The sequence below is a fragment of the Arabidopsis thaliana genome, chromosome 5 (genome assembly GCF_000001735.4).
Source record: "Arabidopsis thaliana chromosome 5, partial sequence".
NCBI classification, from domain to species: domain Eukaryota; kingdom Viridiplantae; phylum Streptophyta; class Magnoliopsida; order Brassicales; family Brassicaceae; genus Arabidopsis; species Arabidopsis thaliana.
Genome location: NC_003076.8, coordinates 11900123 through 11924419, shown reverse-complemented (window position 1 = coordinate 11924419; position 24297 = coordinate 11900123). Strand labels below are relative to the sequence as shown.

Below are 24297 nucleotides of genomic sequence, written 5' to 3'. Positions count from 1 at the left end.
CCTGGGGTGAAGAAGCCGGAACAATGTTGAGTTTGATTGCTCTGTGGTCGAGTGTATTGTTGTTCCCTCAAAGCCAGAATCTATTTCCCTCAGCTCTTCATACTTATCTCATGAAAACACTAACAAGATGCATCAAAAACAACAAGGAAAATTAAAGATATGTACAAAGATAGGGCATGGAACTTCCTCCCAAGTGAGCTTGTTTTAGGTCTCTAGCTTGACTCCTCATACTCATTAGGCGTGTATAGGCTCCTCCAAATGCACAGAAGTTCCTTCTGGAATAAACTGATCTACCATGTACTTCTTGAGCCGCTGGCCATTTACTATGAAGTCTCCATTCTTTCCAGCTAGAGTGATAGCACCCTAAGGTCGGACTGTAGTAACAGAGAAAGGACCAGACCATCTAGACTTGAGCTTGCCTGGAAAAAGCCTCAGCCGAGAGTTGAACAGCAGCACTCGATCACCAACCTTAAAATCTCTTGAGACTATCTTCTTGTCATGGAAAGACTTGGTTCGCTCCTTGTAGATTTTGGAACTCTCATAAGCTTCTAAGCGAATCTCGTTGAGATCGTTCAGTTGGATCAACCGCTTCTCTTCGGCGGTTTTAATGTCGAAGTTCAGGAGTTTAACTGCCCACATGGCTTTATACTCGAGTTCCAGAGGTAAGTGACAGGACTTTCCATAGAGAAGGTTGAAAGGAGTCGTGCCAATAGGAGTCTTGAAAGCTGTTCTGTAAGCCCATAGTGCGTCATAGAGCTTCGCAGACCAATCTTTCCTCGTAATCCCCACTGTTTTCTCTAGAATTACTTTTATCTCCCTGTTGGAGATTTCCACCTGCCCGCTCGTCTGTGGATGATAAGGAGTGGCTACCTTGTGCTTTACTCCATGCTTCTTCAAAAGGTTCTAAAAAACCTTGTTGTTAAAATGTTTCCCTCCGTCACTGATTACAACTCTCGAGACTCCAAATCTAGGGAAAATAATTGTCTTGAACAGCTTTAGCACAACTCTAACATCATTGGTGGGGCTGGCTATGGCTTCCACCCATTTTGATACATAGTCTACTGCGACCAGTATGTAATCGTTCCCGTAAGAAGAAGGAAACGGACCCATAAAATCGATTCCCCAAACGTCAAAGATCTCAACTTCTAAGATCGGATTCTTAGGCATCTCATTCCTTCTGCTGATGTTCCCTCTTCTCTGACATGAGTCACATTTCGAGATAAATTCTTGAGCATTCTTAAACATTGTCGGCCACCAAAAACCAGCTTGTAGGATTTTTGACACTCTCTTGAACGTTGCAAAGTGGCCACCATAGGCAGACCCATGGCAGTGCAGTAGGATGCCTTCGATTTCGTCTTCTGAGACGCATCTCCTGTAGATCTAATCTTTGCAGAGTGTGTAGAGATAAAGTTCGTCCCAGTAGAAATGGTTAATGTCCTTGAAGAACTTTTTCTTCTCATAGCTCGACAGATTCGGAGGCGCTTCACCACTAACCAAGTAATTGACGTGATCAACATACCATAGAAGCTTTTCTTCAATTGCACATACTTGATCGAGTGATTTCCGAATTTGAGCACTCTCGTTAAGTTGCTGAATTGCTATTAGCTGTTCTTCTGACATGGAGTCGTCAATAGGGACCTCGTCTTCAATTCTCATTCTAGATAGATGATCAGCTACACCGTTTTCAATTCCCTTCTTATCAACTATCTCCATGTCGAACTCTTAGAGCAATAAGATCCTATGTTTGGTATCTTTCTTCGCGTATATATGCCTCAGAGCAGCATGATCAGTGTAGACTGTCACCTTAGAGCCCACTAGGTAGCTTTTAAATTTCTCGAATGCAAATACCCCAGCTAGCAGTTCCTTCTCTGTAGTGGCATACCTTACCTGTGCATCATCCATCGTTCTGCTCGCGTAGTAGATCACATGCAGCTTTTTATCAATCCGCTGGCCCAAAACTGCTCCTACTGCATAATCTGAAGCATCGCACATGATCTCGAATGGGAAATTCCAGTTTAGAGCTTGGACTATTGGGGCCGTGACCAAAGCTTCCTTGATTAACTTAAAGGCTGTCAAACATTCTTCATCAAATGCAAACTCGGTTTCCTTGCATAGTAGTCTGGAGAGCGGTCTTGCCAACTTGGAGAAATCTTTGATGAATCTTCTGTAAAATCCTGCATGTCCAAGAAATCTCCTGATGTCCTTGACAGTCTTTGGTGGTTGTAACTGCATCATCACGTCAACCTTAGCCTTATCAACCTCTATTCCCTCCTCAGAAATTTTGTGCCCCAAAACGATGCCTTCTCTAAACATGAAATGGCATTTCTCCCAGTTCAGCACCAGGTTTGTCTCTTCACATCTTTTGAGTACCCTGCATAGGTTCAAGAAACACGAGGAGAAGGAAGAGCCATACACAGAAAAATCATCCATGAATACCTCTACCATCTCCTCTATCAAATCCGAGAAAATGGAAGTCATACACCGCTGAAAAGTAGCAGGTGCATTACAGAGACCGAAAGGCATACACTTGTAAGCAAAGGTCCCATAAGGATTTGAAAAAATCCTTGTGTGCATGGGGATTTGAAAAAATCCGCTATAGCCATCCAAGAAGCAATAGTAAGGATGGTTTGCTAATCTTGCTAGCATCTGATCAATGAAGGGCAATGGGAAATGGTCTTTTCTAGAGGCAGCATTTAACTTCCTATAGTCAATACACATCCTATGTCCAGTTATAATCCTAGTGGGTATCAGTTCATCTCTAGAATTTTTAACAACTGTCATACCTCCTTTTTTAGGAACGCAGTGAACTGGAGAGACCCAAGTGCTATCAGAGATAGGGTAGATAACCCAACATCTAATAGTTTAAGTATCTCATTTTTCACAATCTCTTTCAAGTTTGGGTTTAATCTCCTTTGAGGTTCAATACTAGAGTAGGATTCATTTTCAAGATGGATTATATGGGTGCATAAGGTGGGTGAAATCCCCTAAATATCATCTAACGAGTATCCTATAGCTTTCCTATACTTTTTGAGCTCAGTTATCAGCAGGTTTACTTGATCAGCAGTTAGCTCATCATTCACTATGACAGGATAAGTAGAGTTTAGTCCAAGAAAAACGTACCTTAGACCTTTTGGTAGCGATTTCAAATCTACTTTGGGTGCCTTGAGTTCAGACCAGTCATCGGATACTAAGTTGGCTTCAGAGGAGGGGTTGTGATCGAGTAGTTCGGTCGAGTATACTGAATGGGCTGTTGGTCGAGTGATGTGGTCGAGTATATATTCCCCCCTTGCTCTTTCACCCAAATCTTCATATTCTCCTGGATTCTCAACTGCTTTGTGTTCATCTAAAAGCTTCTGGTACCCCAAAGTCTCCAAATGTAAATCTCCTTCTTTGCTATCCTTTGTTAGAGCACTCTGTAGATGATCTCTTTCTCCTAGCTCTTCTAGCATTTCATCAGCTAACATATCCATCTCTTCAATCCATAAAACATTTCCTTCTATTGTAGGCTTCTTCATGGTGTTGGTGATATCGAAGGTCATCTTGAGATCTCTCCCGAGGTTGAGATCAATCTTTCCCTTCTTAACATCAATGATAGCTCCAGCTGTAGCTAAAAATGGTCTTCCCAGTATCAAAGGGTCTTTGGGTTCTTCATCCATTTTTAAAACCACAAAGTCTGTAGGTACTTCGACCACGCCTATCATGACTGGTAAGTCGTCCAGCATACCATGGGGAATTCTAACAGATCTGTCAGCTAGGATCAAGGATATATTGTAGGGCTTGTACTTGTTGAAGCCCAGTTTCTTCGCCACAGATAGAAGCATGAGACTCATAGATGCACATAGGTCACAGAGGCACTTGCTGAAGGCTAAAGGACCAAGAGCGCAAGGCAAGGTGAACGAACCAAGATCTCCTAGTTTTTTTGGAATGATTTTCTGCTGAATGATCGCACTGCATTCGTGACTTAGCACCACCATTTCTTGGACTTCTTTGATCCTCTCTGTAATCATGCCTTTCACATATTTGTTAGAGTCTGGTATAAGTGCAAGACAGTCGACAAGAGGCATCGTGACTTCAAGATTTTTCAATTGTTTCTCCAGGAGAGCTTTGTACTTATGTATCATGACCTTCTTGAATCGACCAGGAAATGGGAGTAGGGGCTTGTAAGGTGGGGGAACGAAGACATTGTCTTTGGTTTTGGCGGTAGTTGGTTTTTCAACAAGAGGAGATGATGCACGAGCTAGTAGTCGAGTAGGTTGGTCGAGTATAGGCTCTTCTATTGCTTTTTCAGCGGAATCTTCATTCTGACAGAAATCCTCCCCATCTCGCTCCACACTGTCCTCAGTCTTCTGGTTCGGACTCTCCTTTGTGGGTAATTCTTTACCGCTTCTAAGTGTGATAGCATGAGCATACTCCTTTGAATTTGGGATTGATTTTCCGGAAGGTCTTGTAAATTTGGGTGCTGAGGTCGACCTAGTGTGGCCTTCTATGTATCTGATCTTCGATGTCAGTGCTTCAACCTTGATATTGATATCATAGTAACTGCAGTCAACCTTGTTATGAATTTCTGCCATCCTTTTGGATAAATCCATTGCTCTTGTTGCTTGCCCTTGGAGAATCTGCTGTAACATGTTCTTCAAGTCTGAATCTAGAATTGTTGAAGCTGGTTGTTGTTGCTGCTGATAGTTGCCCTGGTACTGCGGCTTAGGGACATACCCCTAACCTTGGTTGTATGGAACAAAGGGCTTGGGTTGATTCTGCTGCTGTGAAGGGTAGACTTGGTCCTGCGGGTTTGCAACATTTGTACCTCTTTAAGACAGATTGGGATGGTTCTGCTTGAAGTTGTTGAAACCTTTGTTGTAACCTCCTTGGTTCTACACATAGCTGACCTCTTCTGACTGCAGAGTCTCCCCATCCTAAACTTGGAACGTCTCATCATCACCCAGAAAATGAATGTGCTGCCGTTGCACAAGGAGTAGCTTGTCCAGTTTGTCATCCATAGCTTTCATTTCCCTGCGGTGCTTCTCATTAGAATTAGAGCTGTGGCGGATGCTTCTGTCATAATCTTCATTATAGTTGCCATCCGACGGAACCAAGTTCTCTACCAGCTCCCATCCTTCTTTAACGTTTTTGTTGAGGAAGTTCCCGTTAGAAGCGGTATCAAGAAGCATCCTGATCTTGGGAAGGACACCTTTGTAGAGAGTGCTGAGAAGTGAAGCTTTGGAAAAACCATGATGATGACATTGCGTCTGATAACCTTTGAAGCGCTCCCATGCTTCACAGAAAGTCTCATTATTTGTTTGTGTGAAACCGGAGTTTGAGAAAAACTTAGCCAAGAAGGCTTTCTTGCAGTATTCCAGGAGGTGATGGAGCATTAAGGAAGCGACTTTTCCCACTGATAGGCTTTGTCTCCAAGAGAGAATGGAAACAATCTGAGCTTGAAGCCATCCTCACTAACTCCATTGATCTTTGTTAGGCTGCAGAGCCTATCAAACTCGTCCAGGTGATCGAGTGGATCCTCCATAGGGAGGCCGTGGAACTTGTTGCTCTAAACCATGGCAATGAGACCGCTCTTGATCTCAAAGTTGTTGTTCTGCACTGGTGGAGGAACGATGTCATTACGCTAATTGTGGTTGCGTGGTGCACCGCCTGCACCTATGTTGTTTGGTTGCACTTGCTCATCTACAACTGCAGCCATTGTGTCTGTTTCTTTCTGTGTTCTGAGTTGGCGTGCAATACAGTCGATGTTATCGTTGAACAGGAGATTCTGATTTCCTTGTGACCGTGTTTGCATACAACGAGTACCAACTGGCGAAGCTGGTGATTCGCAGTACCTGAATCAAAAAAAAGACAAACAAAAAAAACACAAAGTTATTAACTTTCAGAAAAAATGAAAAAGAACTTGATCTTAAATATTCTAAAATCTCAAATATAGCAAACAAACACCCAATTGGCAACGGCGTCAAATTGAAAATATATTTTTAGTCAATTATCCTAAAACACCAATCATGTCGTTGTAGTATTTTAGGTGTCAATCCAAATGGGTGTGATGCAAACAAATGAGATGTGATCAATCATACACATGATATAACAGACATGATAGAAAACAGAAATAATAACAGAATTATTAAAATCACTCGACCACAACAGGCTGATGCCAAAAGTAAGATGTGGTCGAGTAACAGGTCGAGTAACAGACATGATATAAAACAGATATACTCAACTGCACAGTCTGTTGCCAGACACTGGGTGTGGTCGAGTATACTGGTCGAGTAATTGCAAAAATGAAGAAACAGGCAATGAGAACGATTAAGCGATAACGATAAAACAGAGAAATCAGATAGACGAGAAATTCCTAAGGATGGGGTACTCGAATAAAGGGTATCCTAGCCTATTCGAATGGTTAACAAGCGCAATCAAGCTATCCCTAGACAACTGGTTCAACAACAGATCAATTCACTCTCGTGATAGAAATCCTCAAGGAAAGCTAGCCCAGACTAATTCCCATTCACGGAATCTAACTATGCAGGCAATAAGAACAGACTGATAAAGTCAATAAACGCTCTAAACGGCCAATCCCTTGGGATAGAGATAAATATCTCAGGAACTAGTGGATCAAACATTCCATCGAACACCTTCTGGATGCGGGAATGCTTGGGATCGAATTCCAGTTGATCAGAAAGAAATAAGCAGTCAACACAACTAGTCCTAAAGGGATTCAATCAATTCTAAACTTAACCATTCTACAGACTACGGATTCCACAACTACTCTATCCCATCCTTAAGAACTCTATGTCACTACTCAAACAACATGCTCAAAGACATAAACGCAGATAAATGATAATATTGCATAAGTAAAGAGATAAAGAGTAGAGAAACAAGATGACAGATGAAATCAAATGCGGAATCTGAATAACTTGGAAAAATCTCGAATTACAGGTTGCAGAAGCAAAAGCGGCGCAACAGAGTAACACAGAAAATAAAACCGAAGCAAAAACTCAATGTCAAATAGATGTCTCACGACAAAACCCTAAGACATCTATTTATACAAAACGAAATAAATGATAGTAGACGGGCCAATAACCTAATCGCCCGGCCCATAGAGTGATAATGGGCCGAGATGGGTTTCGTGATCCGATGGAGGTCCATGCCGCTTCCAAATACTTCGTCTTCTCCTCTTCTTTTCCTTGTGCTCAGCTTGTTTGGTTGAGTACAAATTTGAGTAGACTATGAAGATGTGATCGAGTGTCCGGTCGAGTGATGGTGTTGGTGGTGAGTGATGATACTCGTTCAGGGGGTCGAGTAACGTGGTAGAGTGAACGGCGAGTGTGGTCAGGTAGTGTGGCGAAGTGATACTCGACCAGGGGGTCGAGTGGCGTCATCGAGTGGACTGAGCTGGGGTTACTCGACCTGGGGGTCGAGTAGATGGGAAGAATGGCTCCAAAGTCACTCGACCAGGGGGTCGAGTATGGTGCTGGATGCACACAACCTGGTGGTCGAGTATGTCTTCTGGTTCTGGCTCGTTTCTTCCAATTTGCTCGCAAACAGCTCCAAATCACCTGGAAACAACTCAGAAATGCAATATGTATGCAAAGCTATCCTAATCATGCAAAGTATGCAAGAATGCTGATAAATGATATAAAACAGTGATGAATGATACGAAACTGGACTCAAAACAATGATGAATGGACACTGAAAACATGCAAATTATAGACATATCAGTGGTTCTAGTTTTTTTATACTCACTCATACACATGACATCAAGTCATATTCGACTCCAAAACACTAACCAAACTGCTTCTTGCTTCTCAAAGCTTTGATGGTGTAGCCGAAGTCCATATGAGTCTTCGTCATTGTATCTTCTAACAATGATACAATACTTATGCTTTTAAGATCTATTGCGGTTTTAGTTTTTATACTGAGTCATACACATGACATCAAGTCATATTCGAATCCAAAACACTAACCAAGCTTCTTCTTGCTTCTCAAAGCTTTGATAGTGTAGTCGAAGTCCGTATGAATCTTTGTCTTTGTATCTTCTAAAAAAGATTCAATACTTAGGTTTTAAAGATCCGATTATGGTTATAGTTGTCATACTCACTCATACACATAACATCTAGTAATATTTGACTCCAAAACACTAACCAAGCTTCTTCTTGCTTCTCAAGGCTTTGATGGTATAGCTAAAGTCTGTATGAGGCTTTGCCTTTGTATCTTCTAACAAGGAAACACCACTTAGGCTTTTAAGATCCAGTTACGGTTTAATTTCTTATACTCAATCATACACATCACATCAAGTCATATTGGACTCCAAAACACTAACCAAGCTTCTTCTTGCTTCTCAAAGCTTTGATGGTGTAGCCAAAGTCCGTATGAGTGTTTGTCTTTGTATCTTCTAACAAGGATACAATACTTAGGCTTTTAAAATTCCAATTGCGGTTCTAGATGGTATACTCACCCATACACATGACATCTAGTCATATTTCACTCCAAAACACTAACCAAGCTTCTTCTTGCTTCTAAAAGCTTTGATGGTTTAGCCGAATTTCGTATGAGTCTTTGTCTATGTATCTTCTAACAAGGATACAATATTTAGGCTTTTAAGATCCATTGCGGTTCTAGTTTTTATACTCACTCATACACATGACATTTAGTAATATTTGACTCCAAAACACTAACCAAGCTTCTTCTTGCTTCTCAAGGCTTTGATGGTATAGCTAAAGTTTGTATGAGGCTTTGCCTTTGTATCTTCTAACAAGGAAACAACACTTAGGCTTTTAAGATCCGGTTGTGGTTCTAGTAGGTATACTCACTCGTACACATGACATCTAGTCATATTTCACTTCAAAACACTAACCAAGCTTCTTCTTGCTTCTAAAACCTTTGATGGTTTAGCCGAATTCCGTATGAGTCTTTGTCATTGTATCTTCTAACAAAGATTCAATACTTAGGTTTTTAAGATCCGGTTATGGTTCTAGTTGTCATACTCACTCATACACATGACATCTAGTAATATTTGACTCCAAAACACTAACCAAGCTTCTTCTTGCTTCTCAAGGCTTTGATGGTATAGCTAAAGTCCGTATGAGGCTTTGCCTTTGTATCTTATAACAAGGAAACACTACTTAGGCTTTTAAGATCCGGTTGCGGTTGAATTTCTTATACTCAATCATACACATCACATCAAGTCATATTCGACTCTGATAAGTGTGTATTTTGCATGTTTTGAGAATCCATTTGTCATCACTTTAACATCATATCATCACTGTTTTATACCATTTCTCATCATTTGTCATCACTTTACATGTTTAGGATAGGTTTGCATGCATGTTGCATATTTGTGTTGATTTCAGGTGATTTGGAGCTGTTGACGAGCTAACTGGAAGAAGCGGACCTGATCATGTCAAACCACTCGACCCCGTGGTCGAGTATGAGCTTCAAGATCTCAAGAGACCACTCGATCACCTGGTCGAGTAGAGGACTTCTCGATTTCATCACATCACTCGACCCCTAGGTCGAGTGTCTTCATCCCCATCACTTGACCATCACTCGATCACATCACTCGACCCCGTGGTCGAGTGTCTTCACCTCCATTACCTGATCATCACTCGACCACATCACTCTACCAGGAAGTCGAGTATCACCATCACCACTACTCGACTACATACTCGATGGCAAGCTTCAGAGTCTTCTTCATTCCGCACTCAACCAGACACTCGAGCTCAAGGAAGAAAAGAAGACTCCAGCTATTCACTCGACCTCCCACTCGACCACATGGGTCGAGTATAGTTCTTAATCCGTCCCAATACTGCGTCGTTTTAAGTATTAGGGTTTCGAAATATTTGGCTATAAGTAGCATGTACTTCACATTTTCGAAAACAAGTTTTTATCTAGTTTTATTCCGCAGACACTGTGTTCTAGACCTTTGTAATCCGGATTTCTCTTTGTCTATTCAGTATTCAGCATTCGTTCTTAATTTCTTTTACTGTTGTTCATTCTGTTATCATCCTGTTGTTATCATGTTTTCAACCTGTTCAACGTTTATGCTTTCTGCTATGATGTCTGAGTAGTGAATAGGTTTCTGGGGATGGGTTAGAGTAGTGTAGAATTCTCAGTATGCTAGGTGATTGAGTATTGATTGATAGATCCCTTCTGGATTAGTTGTTCTTAATGCCTATTGCTTTCTGATCAACTAGAATTTGAGCCTAGACATTTCCGCGCCCAAAAGGTGTTCGATGAAATGTCTGAACCACTAATTCCAGAGATTCGTGGCCTTGTACCAAGGTATTGGTTGCAGGGAGCGTTTTGGTTTAAACTTGTTGATTCGTAATGCCTGTTAGGTTAGTTCTCGTCAATGGTGATTCAGTCTGGGACTAGGTTAACTTGAGGGTCTCTGTTGCGGTGGCACTTAGATGTGATTAATGAACTCGTTGTCTAGGGATAATTTATTGAGCATGTCAATCACCTGTAAACTAAGGAAACGAAACTACTCAATTACCCCATCCTCGGGAATTCTTTATCTGATTGAATTCTTTATTTACTCTACTGTTGTTTACTGCATCTTGTCATCTGTTGCTTAATTTCTGCAATTTTTTCTTGTTACTCGACAACCCAGTTGTCTGGCAACAGACTGTGCAGTCGAGTATCTGTGTTTTATTTTCTGTCTGCTACTCGACCTGTCACTCGATCTCAACCAGTGCTCTGCAAAGAGCTGTGTTGGTCGAGTATTTTATTGTTTCTACTTGATTTTCTGTTTTCTGCATGTTCACTTAGGATTGCTAGAACACACCACAACCTGTTATTGCTTGGCTTGACTTAGTGACTTCTGATCACATCTTGATTGTTAGCATCACACTCATTTGGATTGACAACCTTCAGTACTACAACGACATGATAGTGCTTTAGGATTAATTGATCTTAAAAGCCTATTATCAATTTGGCGCCGTTGCCAATTGGGTGTTTGTTTGTTACATTTGAGATTTCAGACTTGCCCAGATCAAGTTCTTTTTCAATTTTCAATTCGATTGCTAACAGGCAATCAAAACCTCCTTTTCAACGACAACATCAACCGCATAGCTCCCGAACTCACAGAAAGGAGAAACACAGTCAACCTTCTACCTCAGCAACCACTCGAAATGGCTGACGAATAAAATCAACAAAATGGCCCTGCCAACGTTGGTGTTGGAGATGCACCACGTGATCACCATCAGAGGAAAGGAATTGCACCTCCTGCTATCCAGAACAACAACTTCGAGATTAAGAGTGGTCTCATCTCGATGATTCAGGGGAACAAATTCTATGGTCTGCCAATGGAGGATCCACTCGACCACCTTGATGAATTCGAAAGGCTCTGCAACCTAACAAAGATCAATGGTGTCAGTGAAGACGAATTCAAGCTCTGTTTGTTTCCATTCTCCTTGGGCGACAAAGCACACATCTGGGAGAAGAATCTGCCCCATGACTCAATCACCACCTTAGATGATTGCAAGAAGGCTTTCCTACCAAAGTTCTTCTCCAATGCCAGAACTGCAAGACTCAGAAATGAGATCTCTGGCTTTATACAGAAGGCTGGTGAAAGCTTCTGTGAAGCATGGGAGCGTTTCAAGGGTTACACCAACAAATGCCCTCATCATGGCTTTACTAAAGCCTCTCTGCTCAGCACTCTTTACAGAGGAGTCCTACCACGCATCAGAATGCTTCTGGATACCGCCAGCAATGGAAATTTCCAGAACAAAGATGTTGAAGAAGGCTGGGAATTGGTTGAGAACCTTGCTCAATCAGATGGTAATTACAACGAGGACTGCGATAGGACCGTCAGAGGCACATCTGACTCTGATGACAGTTAGCCGATAAGTTACTGGAAGAGCTGGCAGAAGAAGATCATCTTAACAGTGCTTTAACCAAAAGTGGTAAAGATGAGTTTCTACATTTGGAAACATTGGGATACCAGAAGCTGTTAGACTCCCATAAAGCGATGGAAGAATCAGAACCCTTTGAGGAATTGGATGGACCGGCAACGGAGGTAATGGTTATGAGCGAAGAAGGGTCAATACGAGTTCAACCTGCACACTCGAGGACACACTCGACCAGCCACTCGACCTTGTCTGCCAACGAATCTGGGGAGCCGATCATTCCAACTTCAGATGACTGGTCTGAACTCAAGGCGCCGAAGGTTGATCTCAAACCACTTCCTAAAGGTCTAAGGTACGCATTCCTGGGTCCAAACTCTACTTACCCTGTAATCATTAATGCCGAGTTAAATGATGATGAAGTGAACCTGCTATTATCTGAGCTTAGAAAGTATAGGAGAGTAATTGGTTATTCATTATCCGACATTAAGGGAATTTCACCTAGTTTATGCAACCATAGGATCCATCTTGAAAACAAATCCTATTTTAGCATTGAACCATAGAGGAGGTTAAATCCCAATTTGAAAGAAGTAGTGAAAAACAAAATTTTGAAACTGCTTGATGCTGGTGTCATCTACCTTATTACTTGGGTTTCTCCAGTGCATTGCGTCCATAAAAAGAGTGGAATGACTGTTGTCAAAAATGAAAAGGATGAACTAATCCCTACTAGAACTATAACTGGTCATAGAATGTGCATTGATTATAGGAAGTTAAATGCTACATCTAGGAAAGATCATTTTTCTTTACCATTCATTGACCAAATGCTTGAACGTTTAGCTAATTATCCATATTATTGCTTTCTTGATGGATATAGTGGTTTCTTTCAAATACCAATTCACTCTAATGATCAAGAAAAAACTACTTTCCTATGTCCTTATGGAACTTTTGTTTATAAGAGAATGTCATTTGGTTTATGCAATGCTCCTGCAACATTTCAGAGGTGTATGACCTCTATATTTTCAGATTTAATCGAGGAGATGGTGGAGGTTTTCATGGACGATTTTTCGGTCTATGGCCCCTCTTTCTCCTCATGTTTGTTGAATCTTAGCAGGGTATTGACCAGATGCGAAGAGACGAATCTTGTTCTCAATTGGCCAGAAAATAGACAAGAAGCTTCATGTCATATATTACGCCAGCCGAACGTTCGATGAAGCTCAGGGAAGATATGCAACAACTGGGAAGGAGCTTCTAATTGTTGTATTCGCATTTGAGAAGTTCAGAAGCTATTTGGTTGGATCAAAGGTCACTGTCTATACAGACCATGCAGCTTTGAGGCATCTGTATGCCAAGAAGGATACTAAACCAAGACTGTTGAGATGGATACTTTTATTGCAAGAGTTTGACATGGAGATAGTAGATAAGAAAGGCATTGAAAATGGTGCAGTTGACCATCTGTCAAGGATGAGAATTGAAGAACCCTTTCCGATAGACGATTCAATGCCAGAAGAGCAGCTCATGGTTGTAGAGTTCTTCGGAAGGAGCTACAGTGGGAAAAAGTTCCACCAACTGAATGCTGGTGAAGGAGAATCTCCATGGTATGCTGATAACGTCAATTACATGGCATGCGGAGTAGAGCCTCCCAACCTGACAAGTTTTTCAGAGACATACACCATTACTACTGGGATGAGCCTTATCTTTACACTCTCTGTAAAGATAAGATCTACAGGAGATGTGTCTCAGAAGATGAAGTGGAAGGTATCATGCTGCATTGCCATGGCTCAGCATATGGTGGTCACTTCGCGACGTTCAAGACAGTGTCCAAGATTCTTCAAGCAGGCTTTTGGTGGCCAACAATGTTTAAGGACGCTCAGGAGTTTGTTTCAAAGTGTGATTCATGCCAGAGAAAAGGCAACATCAGCAGAAGAAATGAGATGCCTCAGAATCCAATCTTGGAAGTTGAGATCTTTCATGTATGGGGGATTGATTTTATGGGTCCATTCCCATCTTCACACGGCAACAAGTATATAGTAGTCACCGTAGATTACGTATCAAAGTGGGTCGAAGCTATTGCTAGTCCTACCAACGATGCAAAAGTTGTGCTGAAGCTGTTCAAGATCATAATCTTCCCGAGATTTGGAGTTCCCAGGGTAGTAATCAGTGATGGTGGGAAGCATTTCATCAACAAAGTTTTTGAGAATCTCTTGAAGAAGCATGGAGTAAAGCACAAGGTTGTCACTCCCTATCATCCACAAACGAATGAGCAGGTTGAGATCTCCAATAGGGAGATAAAAACAATTCTGAAAAAAACTGTTGGGATTACAAGGAAAGACTGGTGTGCAAAGCTCGATGACGCATTATGGGCTTACAGGACAGCCTTCAAGACCTCCATTGGTACAACTCCTTTCAATCTTCTCTATGGAAAATCATGTCACCTACCTGTTGAGCTCGAGTACAAAGCAATGTGGGCGGTAAAACTTCTGAACTTTGACATAAAAACTGCTGAGGAGAAGCGGTTGATCCAACTTAGTGACCTCGATGAGATCCGTCTAGAAGCTTATGAGAGCTCTAAAATCTACAAGGAGAGAACCAAATTTTTCCATGACAAGAAGATCATCACTAAGGATTTCCAGGTTGGTGATCAGGTGCTGCTATTCAACTCTTGCTTGAAACTCTTTCTAGGAAAACTTAAATCCAGATGGTCTGGCCCCTTCTGTATCACTGAGGTCCGTCCTTATGGAGCAGTCACTTTAGCTGGTAAGAGTGAAGACTTCACAGTAAATGGTCAAAGTCTCAAGAAATACTTAGCAAATCAAATCCTTCCAAAGGTGACATCAGTTCATCTCAAGGAACTTCTTGATGATTAAAGGAGTAAAGGAGTCAAGCTAATGACTTTAAACAAGCTCACTTGGGAGGAAGTCCCATGACTATCTATGTAAATAAAATTTTATTTTCTTGTTATTTTTGATTTGTCTTGGTTGTGTTTGTGGTTCTCAGGAACAAACGAACAACGTGGAGATAGAGTAAAAATTCAAAACTTTTACTCTACAGAAAACCTGGAGATCGAGTGTAAAGCCCGTTGGAGTACAAAATTTTGAAAATCTTCTGTTGCACCTGGAGACCTTGCACTCGAGTTCATTGGTCGAGTATGTGTGATATTTAAAACCCAAAAACTTTTAAATCATCATTTTACTCGACCAACAGAAGCTACAGAGTTTTATAGGGAGTTTATCAAGTTTACAGTAGATTTCCTGCAGTTTTCCCAGTCAATAGAGTGTGGACCACGCGCTGAGGATAAGTTGGAGACAGAATCTCAAAACTCAATCTCATCCACTCCTTTTGAAATTTCACTCGACCATACTCTCTTCTGTTTTCCACCACTCGATCAAGACAATCTACTCGACCACATAATCCCAAGCCGCACTCGACCTCCGCCGCCTCAGCCGATTTCAACGATTCACTCGACCACCAAAAAGCACTCAACCTCCGCGCCGCCGTCACCAGTTCATTTCCCATGTCACTCGACCTCTAAGCTTCACCGAAGAAGTACTCGACCTCTGCAACCATTCACTCGACTTCAGAGAGTTTACTCAACCAACGGTTACCACTCGAATCGATTCAATTCGAGGGAATCATGAGCAATTATAGTGGCAGTTCTTCTGTTGATCCTGACTACAACATGGATGAGACAGAGTCGTCATCTTCAAAGCCAGAGAGAGAATAGAGAGAATATGAAAACTTCAGAAGAAAAGCTGAGATAGCCCGAGGGAAGAGAGCGATGATAGAGAGGTATGAGCTTATATATGAGGATCTGGAAGACGAGTACATGCCTGAGCATAATCGCAGAGCCACTAAACTTCTGCACAAGCCCGATGTATTGCCTGCTGAGGAATATATTAGGCTCTTCAAGCTGAATGAGTTATGTAGCACGAGGTATCCTTGCTCGACCACACTTGCACAACTCGGACTGTTGGAGGATGTTCAGCACCTGTACCAGAGTTGCCATCTGGACACTCTGATGGCTTATCCGTATATAGCATATGAAGATGAGACAATTCAATTCCTCTCCACGCTGCAAGTGGAGCTCTACCAAAGTATGACCTCTGATGAGTTGAATTGTGAAGGAAAGGGATTCTTGAGATTCTCTGTGTATCGTCATGAGTATAGGTTATCAATCAAGCGCTTGGAAGGATTATTTGGTTTCCCCAATGGAATGGGAACTAAGCCCAAGTATGACAGAGAAGAGTTGAAAGACTTGTGGATCACCATTGGCAGCTCTGTACCGCTGAATTATGCCAGGTCAAAGAGCAATCAGATACGTAGCCCTCTCATCAGGTACTTCCAGCATTCTATAGCCAATGTACTCTACTCCCGAGAGATCACAGGGACTGTTACTAATTCTGATATGGAGATGATCGCTATGGCTCTCAAGGGAACTCTTGGCCAAACTAAGAACGACATGTCTCTCCAAGGTGAAATCAATGACACACCTATCTCTGTACTTCTTCTGATCAATCTGTGTGGATACAAGAGCTGGGCTGTCAGCAATAACCACAAGAGAGCACGAGGCGCTCTGTGCATAGATGGTGTTTTGACATCGATTTTGATCGCTTGTGGAGTCCCAATCACATCTGATGGACTTGAGCCACGGGCAATGGATATTGAGCATCTACGTCACTGTGAATTCCTGGAGTTCGCAATGGTTGGCGACTTGCACCGGTTCAGGTTTGAGCACTCTACAGACAAGCGAGCTAGCATCCTTCTCCCTAGCCCTATGGTTACTCGGATAATAGAGGGAGATAACATTGATTTTCGGCCTGAGATTGGAAGCCTCTAGTATGAGAACGCTCCGCCATTGGATCAGGATGACCTTATAGAAGAAGCTGTTGAGGATGGGATGGACGAAGACAGAGCAGTGGAGTTCGACACTAGCATGTATCAATTTGGTGAACATGTGCCTCCAGCAAGGGAGAGCAAGAGCTTGAGTGAAGCTCATAGGAACAACAGTAAACTGCAGAAGTGGTGCAAAAAGCAGGACAAGCTGCTCGCCAAGTGTTTCAAGACTATCAAGTTTCTGACAGATAAGCTGAGTTGTTCCTCCTCCACTACTGCTATTCCACAGGGACAACCTCCTCTAGAGATGCCATCGAGGAGATTTGATGAGCATGAGCACAGACATGAGCTTAGCGAGCAGAGAATCTCACATGTCCCGGCTAGGCATTCTTCATTCGAGTCCCGGGAGCACAAGAGAAGAAGGAAGGCTACACTCACTCGATCTAGCAGCAGATCACGCCTCATTCACTCGAGGAGATCACTCGACCGCGGTGCTGGCCGCAGTAGAAGAAGAGAGGTCGAGTATCCTCAGAGCGGTGCTGGCCGCCACAGAGCTGATGAGGTCGAGTACCCACCTGCTGGAGCTGATACGGAACAAGGCGGTTCGTCTATGGCCTGAGAGCAGTCACAGGCAGCCATTGATGAGCAACTACGTTCATTCTTCGACTGAGGTAAGCGCCTCACTTCACCATTGTATTATATCATCTGTTGTGATTTGTTCTTCATTTTGTTTCTATGATTGGATTTGTCCTGAGTTTAGTCACAAAGTGGACTGTGTGATTTAAGTTTGGGGGAGGGCTCAGGAAGTGTGTGTTGCATTGTGTATATTTTTGAGTCTGCATTCATCTAAGGCATAGAAAAACCAAAAAAAATTAAAAAATTTCAGAAAATAATTTCACAAAAAAAGAGTGTTCATGTAGTTGCATTACATTTAGGATCGAGTCTAGAGTGTTTCATTTAGGATTGTCGCATATGCATAGGGGATAATGATGAGATAGCCTTGTAAGCATTTTGATTCACCGGATAAACTCAGTGCCCTTGTTGCTAGCTGTCTGTTGTGTAGTCAATGAATTTGAAATAAAACTAAACCATGCCTAGATTGCTTTACTCGACCACACTGTCATGATCTGATACCATTCCCTATCAATTTGAACCTGAATCTGATCTTTAATTATCATGTCTGCATCAAATTTGAACTCATGGATATCCTAAAATACTTGGATTTTCTTATTCATTTTGATCACTCTTGTTAATCCAAGTAGCTGACTCTCCTTGTTAGAGCAGTTAACCCAAACCCAAACCTAGACTTTCTTTCAAGCCCTATATCACTTGTGAGTGTTTGTGAGGTCTTATTGCGATTAAGCTTGGTAGAAAGTGTTAGGTTCGTAACGACAGAGATAGTGTCTCATGTAGTTCTAGTTCGCATTTTTCGGACTAGATAGGACTAGGTGGGCGCTTATACTTTGGGTTGGGATGTGTTTTAAAAAAAAAAAAAGGGTTGATTCATTGATGAGAAAAGGTAAAAGACTCTAGGTGAAGTAAGGTAAAGAAGCAGAAAAAGTCTAGTAAAAGTTTTGGGATTTGTAAAGAAAAGAAAGAGTTCTTGTTAGCTATTGGAGATGGGCAAAAGCCCTTGGTTTTAAAATGTTAAAAACAGGAACCTTAGTTGTTAAAGAAATCCAAATCCGCTAGATGTATCAAAGTGTTGAGAAAGCTTCTCCTAGAGTTAAGATAAAAGAAAAGAATGATTAGAAAAAGGGCTTAAAAGATTCATGAATGCAAAGGGTAGAGTTAAGTTCTTATATTGGGATTGGAGATGGGATTACCATTAGAGCTTCATTTGATATACTCTTGGTAGATGGGATCTTATCTCTGTATGCATAGCTTGGGACTTACCTTTAGCATTCTACTAAAGCTAAATTATTTTTTGAGAGATCCCCTATTACTGAAGCCTATTCTGTAAGGGACCATCTTTGTCTCTTGACCTTTTACCTTAGCCAAATGAGTTCATTGATGATACATTGCTTGATTCACGTTCCAGAACTAATGAATGTTAAAGGGATTGGTAGATTTGAAAACATGTGTAGGTCGAGCATATGAGTCGGATTGATTGATAATGAGGCATGACTAACGTTTTTAAGTAGAATTCGATCATATTGCGGCTTAGAACTTTCAACTTGGACATTGATTTCATCTGGTTTATCTGGTGCTTTGGCTCTGAGTCCCCGCTTTCAAACCTCACCTCCAACTTGTTCTTGATTGTTTGCTTGAGGGCAAGGAAAGACTAAGTTTGGGGGAGTTGATAAGTGTGTATTTTGCATGTTTTGAGAATCCATTTGTCATCACTTTAGCATCATATCATCACTGTTTTATACCATTTCTCATCATTTGTCATCACTTTACATGTTTAGGATAGGTTTGCATGCATGTTGCATATTTGTGTTGATTTCAGGTGATTTGGAGCTGTTGACGAGCTAACTGGAAGAAGCGGACCTGATCATGTCAAACCACTCGACCCCGTGGTCGAGTATGAGCTTCAAGATCTCAAGAGACCACTCGATCACCTGGTCGAGTAGAGGACTTCTCGATTTCATCACATCACTCGACCCCTAGGTCGAGTGTCTTCATCCCCATCACTTGACCATCACTCGATCACATCACTCGACCCCGTGGTCGAATGTCTTCACCTCCATTACCTGATTACCACTCGACCACATCACTCTACCAGGAAGTCGAGTATCACCATCACCACCACTCGACTACATACTCCATGGCAAGCTTCAGAGTCTTCTTCGTTCCGCACTCAACCAGACACTCGAGCACAAGGAAGAAAAGAAGACTCCAGTTATTCACTCGACCTCCCACTCGACCACATGGGTCGAGTACAGTTCTTAATCCGTCCCAATACTGCGTCGTTTTAAGTATTAGGGTTTCGAAATATTTGGCTATAAGTAGCATGTACTTCACATTTTCGAAAACAAGTTTTTATCTAGTTTTATTCCGCAGACACTGTGTTCTAGACCTTCGTAATCCGGATTTCTCTTTGTCTATTCAGTATTCAGCATTCAGCATTTGTTCTTGATTTCGTTTACTGTTGTTCATCCTGTTATCATTTTGCTGTTGCATTGTTGTTATCATGTTTTCATCCTGTTAAACGTTTATGCTTTCTGCTGTGATGTCTGAGTAGTGAATAGGTTTCTCAGGATGGGTTAGAGTAGTGTAGAATTCTCAGTATGCTAGGTGGTTGAGTATTGATTGATAGATCCCTTCTGGATTAGTTGTTCTTAATGCCTATTGCTTTCTGATCAACTGGAATTTGAGCCCAGACATTTCCGCGCCCAAAAGGTGTTGGATGAAATGTCTGAACCACTAATTCCAGAGATTCTTGGCCCTGTACCAAGGTATTGGTTGCAGGGAGCGTTTTGGCTTTAACTTGTTGATTCGTAATGCCTGTTAGGTTAGCTCTCGTCAATGGTGATTGAGTCTGGGACTAGGTTAACTTGAGGGTCTCTGTTGCGGTGGCACTTAGATTTGGTTAATGAACTCGTTGTCTAGGGATAATTTATTGAGCATGTCAGTCACCTGTAAACTGAGGAAACAAAACTACTCAATTACCCCATCCTCGGGAATTCTTTATCTGATTGAATTTTTTATTTACTCTACTGTTGTTTACTGCGTTTGGTCATCTGTTGCTTAATTTCTGCAACTCTTTCTTGTTACTCGACCTCATACTCGACCATCCAGTTGTCTGGCAGCAGACTGTGCAGTCAAGTATCTGTGTTTTATTTTCTGTCTGCTACTCGACCTCACCCAGTTCTCTGCAAAGAGCTGTGTTGGTCGAGTATTTTATTGTTTCTGCTTGATTTTCTATTTTCTACATGTTCACTTAGGACTGCTAGAACACACCACAACTTATTACTGCTTCTCTTGACTTAGTGACTTCTAATCACATCTTGATTGTTAGCATCACACCCATTTGGATTGATAACCTTCAATACTACAACGACATGATAGTGGTTTAGGATTAATTGATCTTAAAAACCTATTATCAGACTCCAAAACACTAACCAAGCTTCTTCTTGCTTCTCAAAGCTTTGATGGTGTAGCCAAAGTCCGTATGAGTGTTTGTCTTTGTATCTTCTAACAAGGATACAATACTTAGGCTTTTAAAATTCCAATTGTGGTTCTACTTGATATACTCACTCATACACATGACATCTAGTCATATTTCACTCCAAAACACTAACCAACCTTCTTCTTGCTTCTAAAAGCTTTGATGGTTTAGGCGAATTCCGTATGAGACTTTTTCTATGTATCTTCTAACAAGGATACAATATTTAGGCTTTTAAGATCCGTTGCGGTTCTAGTTTTTATACTCACTCATACACATGCCATCAAGTCATATTCGACTCCAAAACACTAACCAAGCTTCTTCTTGCTTCTCAAAGCTTTGATAGTGTAGTCGAAGTCCGTATGAGTCTTTGTCTTTGTATCTTCTAACAAAGATTCAATACTTAGGTTTTTAAGATCCGGTTATGGTTCTAGTTGTCATACTCACTCATACACATGACATCTAGTAATATTTGACTCCAAAACACTAACCAAGCTTCTTCTTGCTTCTCAAGGCATTGATGGTATAGCTAAAGTCTGTATGAGGCTTTGCCTTTGTTTCTTCTAACAAGAAAACAATACTTAGGCTTTTAAGATCCGGTTGCGGTTTAATTTCTTATACTCAATCATACACATCACATCAAGTCATATTCGACTCCAAAACACTAACCAAGCTTCTTCTTGCTTCTAAAAGCTTTGATGGTGTAGCCAAAGTCCGTATGAGTGTTTGTCTTTGTATCGTCTAACAAGGATATAATACTTAGGCTTTTAAAATTCCAATTGTGGTTCTAGTTGGTATACTCACTCATACACATGACATCTAGTTAGATTTCACTCTAAAACACTAACCAAGCTTCTTCTTGCTTGTAAAAGCTTTGATGGTTTAGCCGAATTCCGTATGAGACTTTGTCTATGTATCTTCTAACAAGGATACAATATTTAGGCTTTTAAGATCCGTTGCGGTTCTAGTTTTTATACTCACTCATACACATGACATCAAGTCATATTCGACTCCAAAACACTAACCAACTGCTTCTTGCTTCTCAAAGCTTTGATGGTGTAGTCGAAGTCCGTATGAGTCTTCGTCATTGTATCTTCTAACAATGATACAATACTTATGCTTTTAAGATCCGTTGCGGTTCTAGTGTTTATACTGAGTCATACACAAGACATCAAGTCATATTCGAATCCAAAACACTAACCAAGCTTCTTCTTGCTTCTCAAAGCTTTGATAGTGTAGTCGAAGTCCGTATGAGTCTTTGTCTTTGTATCTTCTAACAAAGATTCAATACTTAGGTTTTTAAGATCCGGTTATGGTTCTAGTTGTCATACTCACTCATACACATGACATCTAGTAATATTTGACTCCAAAACACTAACCAAGCTTCTTCTTGCTTCTCAAGGCTTTGATGGTATAGCTAAAGTCTGTATGAGGCTTTGCCTTTGTATCTTCTAACAAGGAAACATTACTTAAGCTTTTAAGATCCATTTGCGGTTTAATTTCTTATACTCAATCATACACATCACATCAAGTCATACTTGACTCCAAAACACTAACCAAGCGTCTTCTTGCTTCTCAAAACTTTGATGGTGTAACCAAAGTCCGTATGAGTGTTTGTCTTTGTATCTTCTAACAAGGATACAATACTTAGGCTTTTAATATTCCAATTGTGGTTCTAGTTGGTATACTCACTCATACACATGACATCTAGTTATATTTCACTCCAAAACACTAACCAAGCTTCTTCTTGCTTCTAAAAGCTTTGATGGTTTAGCCGAATTTCGTATGAGTCTTTGTCTATGTATCTTCTAACAAGGATACAATATTTAGGCTTTTAAGATCCGTTGCGGTTCTAGTTTTTATACTCACTCATACACATGACATAAAGTCATATTCGACTCCAAAACACTAACCAAACTTCTTCTTGCTTCTCAAAGCTTTGATGGTGTAGCAGAAGTCCATATGAGTCTTCGTCATTGTATCTTCTAACAATGATACAATACTTATGCTTTTAACCTCTGTTGCGGTTCTAGTTTTTATATTGAGTCATACACATGACATCAAGTCATATTCAAATCCAAAACACTAACCAAGCTTCTTCTTAATTCTCAAAGCTTTGATAGTGTAGTCGAAGTCTGTACGAGTCTTTGTCTTTGTACCTTCTAACAAAAATTCATTAGTTAGGTTTTTAAGATCCGGTTATGGTTCTAGTTGTCATACTCACTCATACACATGACATCTAGTAATATTTTACTCCAAAACACTAACCAAGCTTCTTCTTGCTTCTAAAAGCTTTGATGGTTTAGCCGAATTCCGTATGAGTCTTTGTCTATGTATCTTCTAACAAAGATACAATATTTAGGATTTTAAGATCCGTTACAGTTCTAGTTTTTATACTCACTCATAAACATGACATCTAGTCATATTTGGCTCCAAAACTCTAACCAAGCTGCTTCTTGCTTCTCAAATCTTTGATGGTGTAGTCGAAGTCCATATGAGTCTTCGTCATTGTATCTTCTAACAATGATACAATACTTATGCTTTTAAGATATGTTGCGGTTCTAGTTTTTTTACAGAGTCATACACATGACATCAAGTCATATTTGAATCCAAAACACTAACCAAGCTTCTTCTTGCTTCTCAAAGCTTTGATAGTGTATTCAAAGTCCGTATGATTCTTTGTCTTTGTATCTTCTAACAAAGATTCAATACTTAGGTTTTTAAAATCTGGTTATGGTTCTAGTTGTCATATTCACACATACACATGACATCTAGTAATATTTGACTCCAAAACACTAACCAAGCTTCTTCTTGCTTCTCAAGGCTTTGATGGTATAGCTCAAGTCCTTATGAGGCTTTGCCTTTGTATCTTCTAACACGGAAACACTACTTAGGCTTTTAAGATCCGGTTGCAGTTTAATTTCTTATACTCAATCATACACATCACATCAAAACATATTCGACTCCAAAACACTAACCAAGCTTCTTCTTGCTTCTCAAAGCTTTGATGGTGTAGCCAATGTCCGTATGAGTGTTTGTCTTTGTATCTTTTAACAAGGATACAATACTTAGGCTTTTAAATTTCCAATTGCGGTTCTAGTTGGTATACTCACTCATTCACAAGACATCTAGTCATATTTCACTCCAAAACACTAACCAAGCTTCTTCTTGCTTCTAAAAGCTTTGATGGTTTAGCCGAATTTCGTATGACTCTTTGTCTATGTATCTTCTAACAAGGATACAATATTTAGGCTTTTAAGATCCGTTGCGGTTCTAGATTTTATACTCACTCATACACATGACATCAAGTCATATTCGACTCCAAAACACTAACCACGCTACTTCTTGCTTCTCAAAGCTTTGATGGTGTAGCCGAAGTCCATATGAGTCTTCGTCATTGAATCTTCTAACAATGATACAATACTTATGCTTCTAAGATATGTTGCGGTTCTAGTTTTTATACTGAGTCATACACATGACATCAAGTCATATTCGAATCCAAAACACTAA

At 40.8% G+C, this 24297-nt stretch overlaps 4 pseudogenes across 4 annotated transcripts; 2 read left to right on the top strand and 2 right to left on the bottom strand.

The window, feature by feature from the left end:
• Positions 1 to 294: 294 nt before the first annotated feature.
• On the bottom strand, positions 295 to 2882 carry AT5G32280 (annotated as a pseudogene; the record flags this gene model as incomplete). Its single annotated transcript has 1 exon — positions 295 to 2882.
• A 107-nt stretch (positions 2883 to 2989) lies between these two features.
• AT5G32267 lies at positions 2990 to 5791 on the bottom strand (annotated as a pseudogene; the record flags this gene model as incomplete). The annotated part of the gene is made up of 1 exon: positions 2990 to 5791.
• Positions 5792 to 11030: 5239 nt separating this feature from the next.
• On the top strand, positions 11031 to 14710 carry AT5G32254 (annotated as a pseudogene; the record flags this gene model as incomplete). Its single annotated transcript has 1 exon — positions 11031 to 14710.
• A 911-nt stretch (positions 14711 to 15621) lies between these two features.
• Positions 15622 to 17295, top strand: AT5G32241 (annotated as a pseudogene; the record flags this gene model as incomplete). The annotated part of the gene is made up of 1 exon: positions 15622 to 17295.
• Between the last annotated feature and the right edge of the window lie 7002 nt (positions 17296 to 24297).